Genomic DNA, 18,358 nt, shown 5'->3' with positions numbered 1-18,358 from the left:
GTGATCCATGGGGTTCTAATAGAGTAATTTACCAGCTCCAATATAGCATTGAGGGATTCGTCGAACAGTATTTTAATCATCGCAGAGGTGACACGGTCAGGACCAGGGGCTGCAGAAGGTAACCGATTTATCACCTGGGAGAGCTCAGAAACCGAGACATTAAGGAAATCATCATAGTGATTCCCAAGCAGTTGTGGGCGAGAGAGCGCAGGCGAAAAACGGTGTTCCAAGCCTTTGCCAATTTCTTCAAATGACCTGGCAAGCTCTACTGAAGTCAGCACATTAGAGGGAATGTTGTGAGGCGGTGGCAGCCTGTTCCTTGACCTCAGAAAGCGAAACAAGGCTTGTCTGTTATTAGATTTTGATAGATGGCCGTAATTCTCTTCATCATATTTTTCTTTTGCCCTAGCGACTGTGCGCTTGAAGGTAGCTGCAAGAAAATTATAATCGATCCAATTCCGGGGACATTGATTATGGATAAGTTTCTTCCAGGCTGCCTTGCGCCGCCTATAATCCTTTGAACATTCTGCATTCCACCAAGGGCTCAGAGAAGTGCCTATGCTATCGCACACTGTAAACTCTGATTGCCTCCGTACCCGATCTAAAATAGAGCATAAGCCTAACACCCTGCTCTCATGAGACAAATTCGGCAAAGAGTGTAGTTCTGAACTGAGTGAACTTTTGAACTTGTTGTAATCGACTAGGGTGCAACTGAATCCGCCGATAGAAGTCATCGGACACACAATGTCAAAAGTGAGTGGGAAATGGTCACTGTTTGTTGCAGAGTCAACCGGAGTCCAGGAGGAAACTGCTACCCCTGGGGTTGAAAACGTTAAATCCAATGCTGATCTGGAGTGCCCACGGAGAAGGGTCGCAAAACCCGAGTTATGACAGTTTAGGTTATTCACACAAGCCCAATCCCATAAACGCAAACCGCACTGGTCTGTTCGATAACCCCAAGTCAAGTGATGCGAATTGAAATCCCCAACAAGCAACACATGTGATCTGCTGACAGAGAGTAAGGAATCAAATGGCCGTGTGTCATGAACCCCAGATGGAAAATATACATTTGCGACAGTAATGGGATGGAAACCAGGAACTGAAAGATCCACTGCCTGAATTTCGCAATGAGCGTCCACACGCTGAAACACCAATCGTGCCTTGTGACAGAATCTGGATGAAACCAGCAGAAGCAAACCGCCCCCCCCCTTGATGGGCGGTCCATTCTAAAAATTCGATAATGTTCCATTTGAAATGAAAACTCTTTCGACAACCAGGTTTCTTGAAGCGCAATGACATGAGGAGAAAATCGATTTGAAAGAGTTACTAAATCAGTGAAGGCTGATTGAATGGAACGGCAGTTCCATTGCAGCACTCTCAGAGACCCCATTCTGCCGAGAGATCTGCAGCAGCAACTGCCTTTTCCAAAATGCTGTGGTGACCAGTTTTTCCTGAATTACTCTTTTTTGTTTTGGATTGAGGGGAGCTAGACGGACCAGCAACGGCCAAAGAAGACCGGCTACGTTTCTGTGCTCGAGCATCGAGCTCCATCAGCTCAACACACCCATCAATTGCTCCAGTCGTGACTCAGGTACATGAGTTGGAGGCGTGCGCTCTTTTTGCGGCTGCATTGAAATAAGGGAAGGCGTCTCCGCACTGAGTTCAGTAGGTACTGCAGGATACACGGATGACTTCAACGCAGCATTGGAGGTCATTATTGAAGAGGTCATTTTCGCCACCATGACTTGCGATATGCACCCTGTTACTGAATTCACTATCCGATCCATGACCTTGGCCATTGCCTTTTCAACCGCTGTAGCAATCGCATCTGAAAGGCTTGAATCCACGACCGCAGTCGTCTGCCGTGCTGCCACACTTGAGTACCCGTACGTCCTTTCCTTAACAATAGCCATAGCCTCGCGCCTTGAGCACCGGGGCTTTTCTAACACTTCCAACACCTTAACCTCCTCAGCCCTTGCAGGAAAATTAGAATATGTGGCGGAGTGACTACCGCTGCACAAGCAACACTTCTCATCTTTTGAACACCCTCCTTCACGGTCATGATTACCACCACACACACTGCACCTTGAGCTCGACTTGCAGGCGTTCGCGCTGTGGCCAAACCTCCAGCAGTTGCGGCATTGAAGTGGCCTTGAAGAATACGGATCGACCCTGAAAACCAGGGGCCACACCTTAAACTCAGATGGACAGGAGAGACCCGCGAAAGTGGCAATTACCGTTTCAGTTGGAAGTTTTGTTTCCTCGACGACCCGAGTGTACCGATGTACAGAAATCACCCCTGCGGAGGAGAGTTTCTCTAGCATTTCCTTAGGGCTAAGGCGTGGGTCAACCCCTCGCACCAGACCTTTAGAGCACGCCAAGTGCGGCGGTATAAATGCGCTTACCGACTGGCTTCCAAAAGCTGTGCACGTTAACAAATCCATGATGCAGGCCTGGTCGGCCGACCTGCACACCACGCCTCCTCTGCCGTACTGCCGGACATCACAGATTTTTAAAAAGTGAGGCGTTATCGCCTGTAGCGCAATCTGAACCGCATCCGGGTTATTGAGTCGAATGGCGCCACCATCCGATGGAACCAAGGCCACGGGAATAGTGCCGACGCCACCCCGAAAGAAGGCGTCCAGGGGGAGTTGGTAAGGGGGGAGGCTGGCCGACCAGGGGGAGTTCCCCTGGCCAGGAGAGGACGTCGACATGCGCCCCTAGCGACCTGCAAGCGCCCTGCAAAAGCGAAAGACAAAGGCGAAAGACGAACAGTCACCGCCCAGTGAGACCACGCCCGCCTGTCTTCGCCGCTGGCGTTGCATGCCTTCTTCCCAGCCAGCCGAGTGCTTGGGGGCGCGTCGTCTTTTTCATCAGCCCGGCTGCAAGTCTTATGTCATTAGATGGCCGGCTCTCCTCCCAGGGCGGTTCGTTTCACTGCAGTCCGTAGCATTTAGGCTGAAGTAAGCGGCAACGTTGATCCCCAGTTCGTGGTCTGAACTTTCGAATCTTCATGTTTAGAGAGGTCTTGGTGCATCAGAAGCAATATGCTAGGCCGGAGCTTTTGTTCCAGCGCAGCGATTTATACACCCGTTGGTTGGACGCTGCAGAAAGGCGCTGCGTATGTCGACACTGGTCTAGTGAGTTCCTCTTGCTGACGGATGAGTAGGCTTTACACATTCACCGGGTTAGACATTCCCTATTATCTTGAACAAAAAGGATGTTAATACGGCAATAACACATTCGTAGTATTTTCTCATTCATGACTTCGCACTTTCTGGTTGCCCCTAATGCCATATTTGATTCATGGGCTCTCAAGATGAGTGCTGCTTCGCGATCTACATCTTGACGATCCTAGCGTCTTTCAAGGGAGGCCTGTGTTTGGCGGGCGTATACTCAAAAGATCTTGCCATCTTTAATACCTAGCTGGGACCTCTAGCGCAAAAACACTGCGGGCTCCCATGTGCAATCTGTCTGAAATTGGCGGAAACCACCCGCAAATTGATAAAGCCTCTGCACACCTCCAGTGAGGTCACCGCGCGTTGTCAGGCGGGTAGTGCAATGCTGTGCATTTAAGCCACAAGAATAAAAATTGACGGCCGCGTGCTGTGGAGATTGCGTTGCCGTCTCGCGATCTAGGTGAAACGAAAGCGGTGTCCGCACATTTTTTAGAAAAAGACCCAGTTAATACGCTGTACGGAAATTTTACAGCGAGCGCTGTTATGCATACGTACAGCGACCCTCAACTGAACGGTCAGCTGGCGCTTGGCTCCATGGCTTCACCCGACCGAAACGCACAACTTGACAGCCAGCGCTAGCGGCCAGAGTGCGAAACATGTTTTTTTTCTCTACACAGATTACTCATAAGATCGCGATTACAGGATTCCTTATAATTGTGGAGGCTTATTAATAGAACATAATTTTCGACTGTTCTCATAAACACGAATAACATTAAAACGCGAGTAACGCGCAATACTTGTGCGCCTTCTTGCATTAATCTGGATGACATGACCTTAAGGTCGCCGCTCACTTTCAGCTGCGCCCCATCGCATGACGGCAGCGCTCCCGTAGCTACTTTCGACTGTAAACTGACAGCCTCCCCACGCACCATGTAGAGCGGAAATGGATAAGGTCTTTGATGCATCGTCGCAGCCTTCGCGGGACCCCCTGACGCAGTAGGCTGTCTCTGGAGCACCGAACAATGTCCCGAAACTGTCCCCACTCCGCGTGGCCTAACTATGGCGCCTTTTAAGGATGGTGATAACAAGCGCTGGTAAAAACAATTGCGGCATTTTTTTGGTATAGTCACGCAATGCGTGGGAAACAGGATCATTCCTTAACTTCTTCGCCGAGACGGCAACGGGTGTCCGTAAAAGTAAATACGACATCTTTCTAGCATAAATATTCAGTAGCATAAATATTCAGTCCGTGGGAACCAAGGGCTTCCCTTACTTTGTCCGCTGAGCGCCGCGTCGCGTTTTGTATAACGGCTTCGTGGCTTCCTCCCCTTCTATTTTGCTGTTTGACGCATGGCGGGAAAATCGCGTAAAGAAGACGGAACGAAGAAACAGCAAGGACGAGCGTTGACGGACGATAAGTACTGGGGACGAGCGGGAGCGCATGCGTGTTAAAAATTTTACTAGCAAAACGAGCGTACAGGGGTCGGCGGTGTGCAGGAAGCAAGTTGAAAGAAAGCACCAGACGTTAGGTGCTGTGGAATACCTTAACCGAGAGGGATGATGCCGCATTTGTTTGTGATATAGATGCTGCTGTTAACGGAATCATTGGCTAGAGGCTGAGCCCGAACCACGGAGTAGTTCTTGCTTCGAATGACATTTTAACGCGATGGCGCTAAATTGTCCGTTACCCAGATAATCCGGCATCGCCTTTGGGAGCGAATAATCACCAGCAGGACGCTGGCCGCTGGGGCCCAGAGAGCAGCTTAGGAGGCAGGGGGGCCATTTAAGTGAGATGACCTTGCGGGGGAATCACAACATGCCCTCCGCATTGTAAGCAAACTGCCCACTGTAGCAGCTTGCAGTTAAATAAATGATTTCTCGCTCGGAAAGACAGACATGGGCCGTACAAGGCCCACCGCAACGAGCGCCTGCCATCACATGGGAGTGGATATGGCCGGTGGCTTGCTTAACATGTCCACCACAGCGCCCGGATAGGTATACCGACTCCCACGGATCTATGCATGTAAAGTAGAAAATGACCTTCTGCATTTATGGCAAAAAACTTGTGGGGGTCGCCCAGGGAGGCGACCGCGGATACATTTCTTGAAGACTGCCAAGGAGGAGTTAGCAGCGGAGCGGAGGCGGCAGCGTCTGGCCCTGGCCCTGGTCCCGAGCATTCTTTCTAGAGCGTGCTTGGAACACTTCGTCCTTTTCGGCATTACGCTCACTGCCAGCCGCGCGGGTCGCTACAGGGCTCCCCCTACACGATCAGGCGGCATGAGTCAAGAGTCATGCAGGCCGTCCGGGGTCCGAAGGCGAGGTTCAGGCGGGCGACTATTGCTGTGGCGTTTAGGCCGAGATTTCAGGGGGCATCGAAGCACGTGGAGTGGCAGGTGAAGATGGGCCAGCCTGCGAAGTGGACCCAGTGCAGGAGGTTCAGGTGCAGCAGCTGATGGCCGGCGCATGAGGGGTGGTGCAGCAGAGGGAGCTAGGTGTGTTACAGTCGACATAGCGCAGCTGATGCGGATCCGAGCTGCCCTGTACCCAGCGGCAACGGCAGGCGCATCGAGATTCCAGGCAAGGAGTGGCTGTGGTGAACTGCATGGGGCTGCTGGGGCACGCTTACAGCCAGCCTTGGAACGATTGGCCTGAACGTGACAGGCGGCCGCACGAGTGGCGCCCTTGCCACTGGCGCCGAGCCATGCGCGGAGGAGGATGCCGGAGACGTAGCGGCAATCGGAGGCGCCGGGAGAGGCGAGCCCACCGGGAGGTCCGGGTGTGTCGGGAGGGCCACGGCCGCCGAGAGGGTCGTGAGCACCGGGAGAGCCGAGGCCGCCGGGAGGGCCGAGATCGCCAGGATGGCTGGGGGCGCTAGGTGTGCCGAGGCTGCCGGCAGGGACGAGGACACCTGGAGGGCAGGAGACGCCAGCAGGGCTGGCGGCGTCGTGAGAGCCGAGCCCGCCGGGAGAGCCGGGGCGTTAGGAAAGCCGGGGCTGGCAGGATGCCAAGGGCGGCGGGAGGACAGGCACAGGAACCGGTTCAGCGTCGTTGTTAGGCAAAATAAGGCGGGTGACTATCACCATGCTTGGTGCCGCTGACACCAGTTTGTCCGTGTCATCCTGCTTTATGGGATGTTAGGTGCATTGGGGACATTTGGAGGGAGCTGAGGCTGTGAATAGCAGGCTGGGGCTTTGCCGAGAGCTCGTGAGAATCAGCCGGTCGCGGCTGTGACAGCGCTGGAGAGACCTGTTGTGGCGAGCTAGATGGAGGTGCCGATAAACGTGACTCGCCGACGGGCACAGAGCGGTCCTTGGCTTCAGGGGGCTTTGGCGAGAACGGCAGTGGTGGGCGAGGTGTTGGGGACTGCGCCGATTGAGTCTCTGGATGGGCACTGCTGAGAGTAGGTATGAGAGTAGGACTTGCGGAATCGCGTATGGTGAGCATACCTCATGAGTCGTTACGACGGATGGCGGAGACGCTGAGCTGGAGTGGCAGGGATGCGGCCAGGGGCCGCCGAGGCAGGCAGTGCTGTGGCGAAAGCGGCTGGGCGAGCCGAGGCTGGTGCTGGGCCGGCTGCTGGCGGCGGCGACAGCAGGTCTGCAGCGTCGTAGAGCGGCAGCGGGCAGTAGGAGACGCCGAAGTCCGCCACAATGGCAGCGCACAGATCGTGGTACTGCCGGCTGCCAAGGCAGGGCGGGCGAGCCGGCGCAGCAGGTCGGGCGGGAGGATATCGCATAGGACGGCGTGTTTGAACGGCTGGATGGTGATGCCGTTCATGTACAGCGCCGCCTCGAATTGAGTGAACCACCAACCGACGCCTTGAGGCCTGAACGCTGGAAGCGACAGGTCGACGGTTGGTTTCTGCCAGTAAGCAATCCAGGAACGCAGCTGAGGGAGAAGGTGCGGCTCTACGGGTCATCAAAATTTGGAGGTCGCCCATGGAGGCGACCGCGGCAACATTTATTGAGGGCTGCTAAGGAGGAGACAGCAGCGGAGCGCGGGCGGCAGCGTCTGACCCTGGCCAAGGTTCCGAGCGTTCTTTCTAGCGCGTGCTGGCAACACTTCGTCCTCTGCGGCAATACGCGCACTGCCAGCAGCGCGGGTTGCTACAAATTCTTTGCGCTATCGAGTCGTACCCTAAAGGCGGAGTTTAAGTGTCTCCTCCAATTTTGAGAAGAGATGCTTCATGTGGACCACAGAAAGTGCCCGTCTTTAATTCTTCTTTAATTAAGGGTTTAAAACCGAAAGAGGCCGAACGAGAGACAGTCCAGTCCAGTCTGTGCTGGGGCTCCACACACACACACACGCACACGCGCGCGCGCACACACACACACACACACACACACACACACACACACACACACACACACACACACACACACACACACACACACACACACACACACACACACACACACACACACACACACACACACACACACACACACACACACGCACGCACGCACGCACGCACGCACGCACGCACGCACGCACGCACGCACGCACGCACGCACACACACACACACACACACACACAGTCAAAAGGTCACAATTGCAAGATTATCTTGGTTTATTCAACAACGGTTTCAGACGGTGGACCGTCCTTCATCAGGGTTCTAAGTCGAATATATATATATATATATATATATATATATATATATATATATATACATTAGACACCTTCCTTAGGGAAAGGAACATCGAAATCCTACTATGAGCACAGTCTCACATCGCCGTTCGGCTATGTAGAGCATCTCTACGGCCGGTTTTCGCGTCTTATGGGCGGCACATCAGTGACTATTCGTCGCTAACCTAAGCCATAGCTCAGCTTTGCCGGTGTTTTCGTGCAGCGGTGCGCGGGTACAACGCAATGTACGAGCTTGTGTGGACTCCGCGTTTGATCTTATTCGTGAAGCGCTCTCCGCCTGTTAGGCCCGTTTTACATTCAGCGACTAGAACGAAAATGTTCGGTCTAGTTGATGATGCCGCAGAGCGCTTTTTAGTCAGTGGTTTTACATGCAACGCGTGCCCTGCAAAGTCGATCGACGAAACACACATGTTTGCTTGATGTGCGCATAGACAACCCAGAATTAAGCGTGACAGGAATGATGCACGGAATGTGTTGATGGTGATCTGACCAGCGTATTTTTAGATCGAAGACTTTAATTTGCTTGTTGTGATGAAATCAGCAGTTTTGCTTCCATCGCGGCAACAGCTCTCACGTGACCATACGTCCCACATCGTCTCAGAGCTTCATATCAGATAGCTGCAGAGCGAACACATCGCTTTGCGATCGAATTCCAGCCGGACAGAACTCGATCACAAGCCGCCTGCGGCTGGATCGACGGCTATCCCCAGTCGTAGACCGACAGCATTTGCAAAGTAGCAGACGAAAATCTCATCCTTCTGAAATTTCCTATGCTCGGTGCGCCTCTCCACAGTCCTCCTGCTCGCACTATGCCTCCTGTAGCTTCGACTTGCACTCCGTACGCCGTTTGTGCGAACGCATGCTGTTGTTACTCATAGGCCGCATTGGTCAGGAGACCTACGCCAATGCCGGGGGCTTTCCTCTTAAGGCCTTTCATATTGTTTCGTGGAGGCAAGCCGATGAAAACCGGGCATGACAGATGGAGATGGTATGTTTTAATGGCGGCAGGCCTAGCGCAAGTGCTCTGTGCCGCGCCATTGCCAACTTTGTCGTCTTCTTGGCTGTGACACTACCCGGGCCGCACAGTGATCCTTCCGATCGCGAGAACTAGAAGAATCGCAACGGCGATAAAAAGCACACGACGATCGATTTGACAAGAAGGATGAACACAAAATAGAAGATGTAGGGTTTTTCGTTACGATAAAAGAGATGAGCAGATACTGATCGGTCGAGCGCTGGTCTAGGAAGCCACCGGGCCATAGGTCGCCTTGTGTCTGAGGGCGTGGCCCATGAACGCAACAAACGGCATAGCCAGAGGACTGTGTTCGAACATGTTGGCAGCTTCTAGGGTCGGAGGAGTCATAGGTTCTAGTTTCGGTGGCGTCGTCAAGTCGTCGTGTCTTCTGGCCGGGGCGGGGGACGGGGCTGGGGTGAACGTCGAAGTCGGTTCTGGTCTGGCGGGCTGGTGCAAGGCCAGGCAGTGCGGGCAGGAACACACTACCGATGACGACTGCAAGCGCAGGACGCCGAATCTCGAGCATCAGCATGGAGATAATTACCCCGCACTTAACATCAAATGTTACGTGACGGCAAGCCGATGAAAACAGGACTACATGACAGATGGGAATAGCATGATTTATTGGCTGCAGGCTTAGCGCGAGTGCTCTATGCGACGCCACTGCCGATGTTGTCGTCTTCTAGTCTATGACTATATCACATTTTTTAGCCAATAAGGGGCAATAAAAGGTAATTTTTCTAACTTGTGCGCTTCAGGTAATGGAAACTCGTTAACTATATCAGCTGCTGACTGTGTAAGCGCATTACATATATATTTCCATTGAACTCACTGTCCAAGCAGCAATAATTCCTAGGGACCAAACGAAACTAAACGCACATAAAAGGACTGAGACGTTGATGGCGCATGATTGTTGGCTATTTTATTTTGCGTTCACTGAAAAACACCGTTCATTTACTTCCAACAATCACCAGCTTTTTTGACAACATTTGTAGGTTCTTTGCAGTAGCGCTCCAGAATGAATTTACACTCCCAATGCAGATTTTCAATATTATAAAATTTTGTCCAGCTTGTGCAATCTGTCTTGTCTGAAAAATAAAATAAAGCACCAAAAATTAAGTAATCATACACACACCGCTATTGTGTTTCACGTGCTAGGTAACCTCGCTATGGGTTATTTACATGCCTTAGCTAAAAGCAATTTGTAAATGATCAGAGACAGAAATTTTTTCCTAGGAAGCTAGCTGATGGGTTCCTTCACCGTAAGGAGAGGCCTTCTAACTATTTTAGATCGCAGACGTTGAGTAAGAAGTAGTTTGTTGTAAGTTTGATTGTTGGTCGAATAGCCGGTTCGACATTCGCAACGGCATAAAGATAGATATCCCGTGAGATTAACTTGAATGGCCGTTATTAGAGCGACTTCACCGTACGCCCGGCTCTGCGGGTAGTTATGAATTTCGCGTTGAGGCGGTGAATGCGGAATCCTGTACCATCTGGCACTGCTTAAACCAGCTGGTTCCCAAATCTGTAAACTAAAAAAGGCAGAAAACTAACCGAATTAACTGCCACTGGTACCGCAGTAGTAGTGCCCCACGGTTGTAGACACAGAGAAGACGGCAAAGGAAATGGCTACGTGCGGACTGATGAATCGTATAGTGTAAAAAGCACATAAATACGAAGACGCAACGAAGAAACAATAATACCTAGCGCTACACTAGCAACTGGACATTTTAGAACGTAATGTATACTACAAGCTATCTACAGTCCGCGTGTTCTTAGAGGCACTATCAAGATAACTCCTTCACGATGCGAATAATTGAATTCGAGGTGCGGAGGTTAGGGTTCAATTCGCCTAAAAATTCATGTCCTCTTAGTCATAAAAATGTTGCCAACCGAATGTAACTCAACCTACCACACTTTTCTATCCTGCGATATTCACTTTTCATCTTACCGCTGCTGCGTTTCCGGGTGTCACGAAGGAATCGTTACGGGGTGATCAAATTAAGGTATACAAATTTCATAAAATTAGGCTCTGAGAGATCAATGAAATGTACCTCTGCACATACTAAGCAGTGGGCCCAGGGGAACCCAAAGTAAGATTATAATTGTCATCATCAGGCACCTTGTTACCAATAATATATTAATGAACTTTTTAGACACTGCGGCTGATGTGAATGCGAAAAAATACTTCATTTGATAAAATTCTTCTTGATAGCACTTGTTTTCACTTATTAGCTGCCAAACGTTGCAGTGCTTTGGCATAATTATTCACGCATAGCAGGGGCGATCGAAGCATATTTCCTCCCTTGTATGACACCGCTGTTGTGTCGGCGATTTCTTGCATGTTGGTGGTCGAAAGTCAAACAGATAAGTTGCCGGCTTCAACAGTCGCTCTACGTCATTGACAGATCATTCGCCGAGTCACCTAGGGAGAGGTTCCCGCCTATCGTCACCGCTATGCATGCCAAATTAGCGCATCAAGCTGAAAATTAGGAAGCAACTATCTCGGAACACATAACACATTTGTGCTATGATAATTGAGCCAGGTGGAATTCTGTTGGAATACGACTGCCTATAAACATACAATGTAATCATAACCGCTTATTGGAGTCAATAAAAGTTCAGTAAAGCATTCTACTGAATATTGTACCTGAAAGCGACAATTATCTTAACACTTTTTGTCCCTCCGGCCGATTGCAGTGATTTTCTCACGCCACCTAGTGGTTAATGTCAATAAATGTGTAAACCTTAACTTTCATAACCGTGTACAATGCGCAGCAAGAGTGAGCGTCATTGCCCAAGTGTAAAGACCATTTGCGAAAATCATAGCAAAAGTTAAAGGCCTCTTCCCTCCTGGTCACAACTTTTGGATGTTCCTTTTTTATTCTTTTTCATTTCCTTAACAGAGCAAGTCGGCGACACATGATAGTAAAAATTGACTGTCTCGTTACTAATTTACTGCTCTAGTCTGCTCAAAGAGTACATAGAGCACGTAATTTATAGCGATATGTTGCAAATCAAATAGGAGACACCCGGTACTGAACAGTGTGGCTTTTTGTACACAGGATATATCAGGATTTAAAGAAGAGAGGCAACATAAAAGATTTCAAGATGAAATAGTCATTAGCAAGAATTAAATGTAAGCCTTAAGATACGAGTTGGGCAGTATTATTTCGTATATTACTCAGAAAGTTAAAGCAACATACGAATCCTACACAGAGCTATACAGATGCCGAAGTAATCGGGGCGCTCAACATGAAACCGTAGGTTTGCAGAAGTTGAAAACCTGCAGGTCACGGAGGAACAGCCAAACAATGCTTTGCAAGCACTGTTAGAAGAAATCGGATGATAAGGAGCAATTGAGAGCAGCTTTAATGAAATTGAGCAAGAGCAGCTTTGCTTCCTGCATAAGCAGTGCGTCAGGATCAGTGGCGCATCTGAAGCTTGGACACCTGATAGCATAGATCAAAAATCCAGGTGGTGCCATGGACCTAAAAAATCTGAAATTTATAAACCTGCTTTGCGCAGTTGAATTAGAGCACCCGTTGACTTCATTCAACCATTTTCCCAGGCTGAATTTGCCAAAGGCTACTCGCGAATAGACCAGATCCACACCATCAAGCCGATTATAGAGAAATGCCGAAGAATATAACCAGCCCTAACAGAGCTCATTCAAAGATTATGAGAAAGGATTTGACTCAGGTGGAACCTCAGCAGTCATTCAGACATTGCTAACCAGGGTGTGCGTCATGCACATGTAAGAAAACTTGAAAATATCTGAAGCGACTGCACAGTGGCTATTGTCCTCCAGGCACTATAAACATGAAAGCAAAAGGCGAGTAAGCTATCCACCAGCGTACTTATTTAAAGGGGCAGGATGTGCTGCCCAACTCCTGGGCTGTATTTCCACCACTGAGAATACTGAGTACTTACGCTTGGCAACGGAAACAAATTTTCTCTTCAAAACGTGCAAAGTTCTAGCACTTGCGATGATTTTAACCGAAGTTTTAACCGCCTCTATTTGCCAACCTCAAGACCTCCGGAGCCGTTTTTAAAAGGCCTGCACTGATTGCTAACTGCATCAGGTTGCTATGCTTTGCCGTGTAAGTACAGCAGGACAAATCTTCAGCTGGCATGCGTAACGGCGGCGTTTTTCGGGTTCCTTCGGCTTATGACGAAACAAACTTGCGACAATATCAAATCTAAGCAAGGCTCGCATAGCCCGTGCTTAATATTGAGCCTTCCGCAAGGTTGCTTCGTGACAAAGCGCTGGAGTGCGGAAGAAGCGGCGTCGCGCACGCTAGCTAAAGGTTAGGCCTGCTGCGCACTTCTGTTGTCAACAGTAAGCATTCCGTATTTATCTAGTGACCGAAATGAAAAAATAAAAATTGGTTTTTTTGGAAAGGAAATGGCGCAGTATCTGTCTCATATAACGGCGGACACCTGAACCGCGCGGTAAGGGAAGAGATAAAGGAGGGACTGAGAGAAGAAAGGAAGAAAGAGCTGCCGTAGTGGAGGGCTCCGGAATAATTTTGACCACCTAGGGATCTTGATGTGAACTTCCTGATGATTATTAATTAATTATTAATTAATCTTGGTGTGCACTGATATCGCACAGAACAGGGCGCCTTAGCGTTCCGCCTCCAGCGAAACGCGGCCGCCGCGGTCGGGTTCGAACCCGAGAACTCCGGATCTGTAGCCCAGCGCCCTAACCAATGAGTGAACGCGGCGCGCTTAGTGACCGAAATCTGCTGCAGAACTTGGGCTGCCGAAAGACTGTCTCCACTCTCCTTCACAATGGGTTTAGAGTAGGCATTCGAAGAACAGCTGGACTGGGAGGAGTTGGGGGTAAAAGGTGATGAGGAGTACCCTATTAATGCTCTATAACCTAGCGACACTGCATTTGTAAGCAACTCAGAACGAAATTCGTAGCATTTTTAAAGAACTAGACATGCAAAGCGGAACTGTAGGCCTCAACGCGTAATGTTAATATTATGAATGTTCGAAATTCTCGGTACAAAATAAAAGTTTACAATAGGTTTTTCAGTTTGTATAAGTCTTACATTACAAATTGAGTTCTACTATGAGGCCCGGAAAATAAATCGCGAGTGTACAGCTACTTTGCTCTTTTTGACTTGTGCACTCGACCTTGTGAAGACGAGATTCCGATAGCCCATGCTCATAGACTAAGCCGCAATGGTCAAGTGCTCAGCCTGTGTGTTCTTACCGCATCGGGATTTCTTGTGCCTGGGTAGGTTTATCCTAAACCAGTTGTTCACTCTGATCTTGCGCGAAATGGCAACTATGTCATTTTCTTTACACTGGTTAAAATCCCCTGGAAAAGCAAGACATTACTTACAGATATGGGCAGTCTCTAGTCTCGGCTCGAGTGCTTTACCCGGCAGCGTTCTCCATTCCAGGACAACATTGAATTTTCTGAAATATTATTTTACAGCACATTGTACATGTCTGCGCCTGTTTTATGTCGAAAAAGTCTTTTCGCGAGATAACTGATTCGGAAATATCATTAGCCTCTAATTATCGCTATTCACCGAGGCTACCCACGTTTATCTTCGCGTTGCGGATGAGTACCCGTACTTTTGTTTGATTAATATTGATCTGCTTCATCCTAATATTGAACAGGTTGTTTTTTCTAGGTCATGTACTTGGTTACCCAATGAACGCTTGTTGCTTTGTTTTGTTTCAGATCCGTTTTACATCGGCTTGGAAAAAAAAACAGATGACAGGGAAATTTTTATTTTCCCGAAAGTATTTTCAGCAGCGAAAATAAGTACTCGTAAAAGCAATAAAATGTGAATATAGAATTATGCAATTCTCTTAGGCAGCTTACTGTATATCCACTTACTCTGAAGGGGAAAAATAGTCTCGTGATGAATAAAAATTGAGCGTTTGCGAAATATCAATGCAGAAACAGCGCTTTCATTTGCCAAAATATTATGTTCGAACCACCTCTGGGAAAAAAATTAAAATGTGGGGGTTGTGTAAAAAGTATTCGGTTCAGTGCTTCAGCTATTTTTTAGGCTTGGAGGACAACTAGCATAGGAAAACTATATGGTACCTTCAACAAATCCTGATCTGTGTTTTTTGAACTGAAGATTTGTTATATTGTATAAAAATAACGTAACACATCATAAAATCACTCTCCTTACACCTTGTAATGAAGCCAAATGACCGGACGTCTTTTACACCAGACGTGTCTGACACTAAGAAGCAAATTTATTTCGTAACGAACATTACCTATGTGTTCAAAGCTGTTTACTCAGCTGATTTAAACATGGAATGAGGTCGGCAAAAGTAAATAGCGCAGGCAAAAAAGTTTAAGTAAACGATTTTTAGAAAACACTACAATAAAAAGCTATAGACCTATCAATTACAGAACCCACCTATTTCATTTTTATCAACGTATCCTTGTATCCGTGTTCAAGCTGAAAGATACGACATATTTTTGCGCAAGGAATATTTTTAAGCATGCAGACATAAAGGCGAACGCAACACGAGTTCTATAACTTTCGAATAAGGTAATCGAACTTATGGCTCATAAATTACAAATCAACGTCAAATGGTACATTTACGGCAGCCGATTAATTTTCTTTCCGGATCTATAATGCAGGTAGATATGCCTTAATGCACTTATGCCCTTGCGAGGTGATATGACACCTGTCAGCTGTTAGCATTTTAATCTATTAACATCTGAAACCTGCTCCCTAAAGGTGACGAAGTGCATTGTTTTTTTGCTGTTGAATACTGACAGCATACTTGGCACTGACAAATACGTGGATGCAACCTGGATGTTCAGGAAGAAAAAAATATTTTCTGATCGAATAAAATGCACCATATACAGACAAGATCATTCTGTATACATGGGTAACGGAGTCTTTCTCCCAATCAAAGAACCATTAGCGCCATTTCACGTCAGTACATTTTCATTTATTGAGATAGCGTGGGCTACTCGTGCAAGCAGATTGGTGATATTATCGCGAGAATTTGATTCAGCCCAGAAGATTCCGGTCACTGCATCATTGCTCACTTTACCCTTCTATTGCTGTCATCATTCTAAGACACCTAGCTTAAATAATTTACCTTATACATCGCAGTGTTTTCTCATAAATTGAGTGATCAGAATCGTTATACTGATTTCTTGTGTCAGAAATGCTGGTCAGTCTCACCTTACACATTATTATTTTTTTCAATAAATAATGAAAGAACTCAACAATGAAGAACTGAATGCTCTAACGTTCTGTTCTTGCCTTCTGCACACCGTCTGATCTTTCACTTTCCTTTGGCAAACAGTACACTACATGGCAGGTCATTGACAATCCATTTCTCAATGATCATTAAGTAATTCTTCTCGCTGATCTTCACAGCCATCCAAAAAACCATACCTATACTTCCCACAAAAACTGGATGGACTTCCGACTCAACCTCAACGCCGTCACTCACGACCAGCATAACTACACCGACTGGACACTCATTCTGTTTGCAACGCACGAATGAAAGATGTAAGTACTGATCGCTTAGCCGCCCCCATTGCTCATCCTGATCCGCACCTTCTGAAGCTCTGGAAGAAATGAAAACGACGGCTTCGTTCCGCCCGGCTTCAAATAGACAGTAGCGGTCATAAACTTGTATATCTCCAGCCTAATATCCCGTTAACATTCTAATCACGCTAAGACACATCAGTGATTATAACAAAGCGAATTGCAATATGAATAGTAAGGAAAATTCATTTTTCAGTTTACGCCCTCTTCGACACATGTTCAACACCTCGTTCATGAAAAGCTTGGTACCTTTTAAAAAATAACTAACCGTATTTGCGAATACGTTTCTCTGGTTTATCTTCGCAATAACACCTTAAAGCTATGGTTCTCTATATCACTTTATTTTCTCAGAAAGTCAAGAAAGCATTTCTGTAGGAGGGCAAACTCCTGCCCACTCTCCAAGCTTGGGAAATATGCAACGAATGGTTAAAATTCTAATCTTTGGCTATTTCCACTTCGAGAATACATCCCTCTAATTTTGATGTATATATTTTCGATTTTATTATCATCAGTTATGATAACGCAATACAACTCTGGGATGGTGAGCGCCCTCATAAATGTAAAAATTACTTGCCCTCTGTGTCCACATGAGGTTATCAACCCAGCCTACTCGGACTTCCTTATTGTTACTCTCAATATAATGCACTCATTAAGGAGACAGAGTAATCAAAAAATTTTAAAAAATTCTCCTTTTATCTTTTGTTTAATTTCTCATACTGCATTCATTTCTGCATCTTTTCCAATATCGCACTTCTTCTTTTGTTGCATATTCTGCTTTAAACAATAGCTTTGAAAATTAGGATGCGTGTGGTGAGGGCATATTTTTTGCAGAGGAAATGCCTTGTAAGCCATTTGAAACACGATTCCATGCCCCAATTGAATGTTTCTCGGTTTGTTTGGAGTAAAAATATACTTAGCAAGACTCTTCGCGTTCTTACACTAAATGCTAGCGTTTCAGTTCTTCCTTAGCATCATCTGGGAGCAAGCCAAAAAAATTGCCACTTTTGCACCAGAGGCACTAAGGATGTGCACAGTAGATGCTTTAATATTATTGAGCGGCGGTAAAACAGCAAGAGAAAAGGTTATCTGCCAAATCTCACTAACCTGAAGCAGTGACACTCACCACTGGCGGTGAGAACTTGAATGGTGAAAAGTTTCTTTTGGTGGCTGATCGGTATAGCAATTAAAAAAGAAGCCTACAAAACTAAACGACTGGCAGAAAAAGACTAAGCTAAGATGAATAATAATTTTGGACTTCGCGCGTAATAAATAAATTGGTCATCTAAAGTTTGTAAATCGAAAAACTTGGTTATAAAGTTGCTTTTTTCTTTAAACTCATTTAATTCAAAGCAAATTTTTTGTATGACGGCACCAATATCTTCAAAACAATTGGAGGCGGAAGTCCCAATTTTCGTGTGTGCTTTTTATGAACATGTGGAAATATTTTGAGCCAAAAAACCAAGTACGGTGATATATTTTGGTTTCATTTGGAGAAATAACGCCAAGAGCAGCCTTAATTCTAGTGCTAGAGGCAAAAAAATTGCCAAAATTTGTGTATTAATTGCTTTGCATTTCGTCCTTCAGTGAAAAGAAGGTAAAGCAAAGATTAGAATGTTATAAAAGAGGTAGATGTCATCTCTATTGGTGGTTGAGAAAAGTGCACCGAAACATGCACTAAAACACATGCAAGAATTGGACTTACCCTGTCCCCTTAAAGGTGCGCTAAAGATAAATCTGAAGTCTTCTTTTTAGCGCGGGAACTTTATCTACACGTTCCGAGCTTTCTTAGAAACTGCGAATAATTGTCCTGTGCGGCCGATTGCTATAATTTAAATGAGATTAAACGTCCCGCTCCTGCCTTTTTTTAACTCAATGCTGAAGGTAGGAGGAGTCTACCGACGCGTGGAGTGCCTTTCAGCCAGTCCAGTGGCGGCTTGCCGCTCTGCCATCGAAGGAG

This window comes from Amblyomma americanum, chromosome 8, assembly GCF_052857255.1.
Source record: "Amblyomma americanum isolate KBUSLIRL-KWMA chromosome 8, ASM5285725v1, whole genome shotgun sequence".
Lineage (NCBI taxonomy): Eukaryota > Metazoa > Arthropoda > Arachnida > Ixodida > Ixodidae > Amblyomma > Amblyomma americanum.
Note: the sequence above shows the minus strand (reverse complement) of the source record.